The sequence below is a fragment of the Medicago sativa genome, chromosome 3 (genome assembly GCF_051527215.1).
Source record: "Medicago sativa cultivar Bolivia chromosome 3, Bolivia_mono, whole genome shotgun sequence".
Lineage (NCBI taxonomy): Eukaryota > Viridiplantae > Streptophyta > Magnoliopsida > Fabales > Fabaceae > Medicago > Medicago sativa.
The window spans coordinates 15,240,243-15,242,963 of record NC_140751.1 but is presented as its reverse complement, the minus strand read 5'-3'; the positions used below and the strand labels follow the sequence as shown (position 1 = coordinate 15,242,963).

At 33.7% G+C, this 2,721-nt stretch overlaps 1 pseudogene; it reads left to right on the top strand.

The window, feature by feature from the left end:
• Nucleotides 1-2,721, top strand: LOC146936029 (F-box protein At4g22280-like; annotated as a pseudogene).

The window sequence follows — 2,721 nt, the reverse complement described above, 5'->3', positions numbered from 1 at the left end:
ATGAAGAGAGGAACGCATAATCATAACCAAGAGAAGAATGAAGACAGGCTCAGTGTCTTACCCGAGTGTATTCTACTTCACATTCTCTCCTTTTTGGACCTAGAAGAGGCGGTCCAAACTTGTATTCTCTCCAAAACATGGAAGAATCTCTGGAAATATCTTCCCATCCTTAAATTAACTTCTAGACACTTTAAGAAGAATATCAAGGGTTTCACCAAATTTTTGTCTCAGATCTTGTCTCTTCGCAATGACTCAACAGCACTGCACACACTTGATTTTCACTGTCGGGGTAGACTGGAGCTTCACACACTTGAAAGAATTTTGAAGTATTCTTTTTCACATAATGTCCAGCGATTAGGAGTTGATCTCTCTTGTAATATTCCCCAATTTCCCCTTTCCTTATTTTCGTGTCACACATTAACGTCTCTTGACCTTCGTATTCACTTTTTCACTCTTACAAATTTATTTCCTGATTCTCTGGATTTACCAGCATTAACCAAACTGTCTCTACAAAGCTTTCTCTTTTGTGTCAGCGATGATGGCCGTACCAATCCCTTTTCGACATTAAACAAGTTGAATAGTTTGATCATTAAAAGATGTGCAGTTCATGATAAACAAAACCTCTACATATCGAGTGCCACACTTGCCAATTTAACATTAATAAATGATTTTTCTTCATCTAGGATCAAATTTCAGTTATCAACTCCAAGTCTTTGTAACTTTGCTTATCGGGGGCATGTTGGTTTTCAGAAACTCTTCACGAGCAATAGCAATCTCTCTTCAATCAAACATGTAAATCTTGATGTAAGTATTGGTTTTAAAATGCGGTCAAATTCTGCAGATAATCCTTTGCTTCTACTCGACTTGCTGGTCGAACTTGCTAATGTTGAATCATTGACAGTTTCTTCATTCACTCTTGAGGTAATTTAAGGAATCTTTGATCTTGAGAAAATTTAGCCGTTTCACTTTCAGTTTTCACACTTTTTATTACAACATATTTTCTTCCATTCTTGTTGATTTAGAGTCTTCCGTCATTGATTAGGTTCTCTCCTTAGTTCATGATTTATCAAAGGTTGAGTTCAATTCTTTGCATAACTTGAAGTCACTTAGGGTGTGTTTGGTTGCGAGAAGAAATTGAAAAGAGAGAAATAGGTGAGAGAGAGTATGGAAAGAGAGAAATAGATGAGAAATAGAGTAGATTTGATGTAGTGATTGGTATAAGAGAAAGATAGAAGAAATAGAGAAGAGAGAAGTATTGATTGATTTTAAAATTACTACAATACCCTTTGATTATAAAATTCAATTTAATTTATATTTGAATTCATTAATTAGTTTATTTAATTGCTTAATATATTGACCACGTTAATTTAATTTCTAATTTCATTTTATAAATTAAAACCACCATTTTTAATTTACATATGAATTGTAAAACATGTACCATTTCTAATCGTTTAGCTCCTAGTTCTTTATCCAAAAAAAAATAGCTTTTTGTGTCCTTTTCATGAAAATGCAGCTTATCATTTTTTCTAAAAGAAATTAAATATTGACAAATTGCACCACCTTCATCGCAATACCCATTCTCTATATACACATACAAATCAAAGCATCAATGATATTTAAGATGGCAATCAACTTGAGCATGATGGTGTGATAGAAACTAGGTAGAAGACAAGGGTAAGGTGGGAATAACACACAAAGATTGCTTCTCTCGCCTCTTTCTTCTCAGATCAGCGAAGAAACAAAAAGAGGTGGGGCCCATGGCTTTTTAATCTGTCGCCCCTATTTCTCTGTTGCACCATGCAAGAGAAAGACCAAACTTCTCCCCTTATTCTCTCTACTCTATTTCTCTCTCGCCTATTTCTCACCAACCAAACACACCATTAAAGTAAATACTTACCAACAGTCAATACCTAATGGAATATTGGACTTTTTGCTTCAAAATGCAACATCAGCAAAGGTTGACATACATCGATTAAGGTAAATGTGCATTCAACTTTTTAAACACAATTTTTGTGGTTTGTTTATTGTCTTCGTTTTTGTATTTTGTTTCCCTCAGCCCCTATTTACATGCATGATTATATTGTCTAAGTCACTCAAATTTTTTTCCTTATACATGTTTAATGAAATGTTAAGTTGATAAGTTTTGGAATAGTCTCACTAATTTCTTGGTTCTTATTTTCCTTTTTATTGGTATTTGTTTTGGTTTTCCACTTTTGCAACATAGATGCTGGCATAAGGATTAACTTCCTACTTTCTTGACTTCTTGATGCTTTATTGTCAGATAAAATGAAAATGACCTACTTGTGTACATGTATGGCTTGTAATATATGAATCCTTGTGACATTTTCCCTTTTTCTTTTATTTTGTGTATCAAGTATTCAAATCCCTATAGTAACTCCTAACCGCAACGCATCTATTCATTTTCTTGATTTCCATAGAAGAATATTTCCTATGTGTGATGTGCTTTGGAAAAAATCAAATTAAGTTGAATTCCGCTGTCAAGAAATCAGTAACATTCGATCTAATGGTTCACCTTTTGACTTTAGTATGAATTGTTTGATTGACATCAGAATGCTCTGTAACTGTGTTGGTATGACTAATGAGCTCTTTGTTGTCATTCTGTTTTCGCAGCTGCCATCAAATATTGCTATGAAGATCTAAACATATTGGATGTGTTTCATACATATGTTTGCTCAAATCCTTGGAGTTACTTGTGTTTGA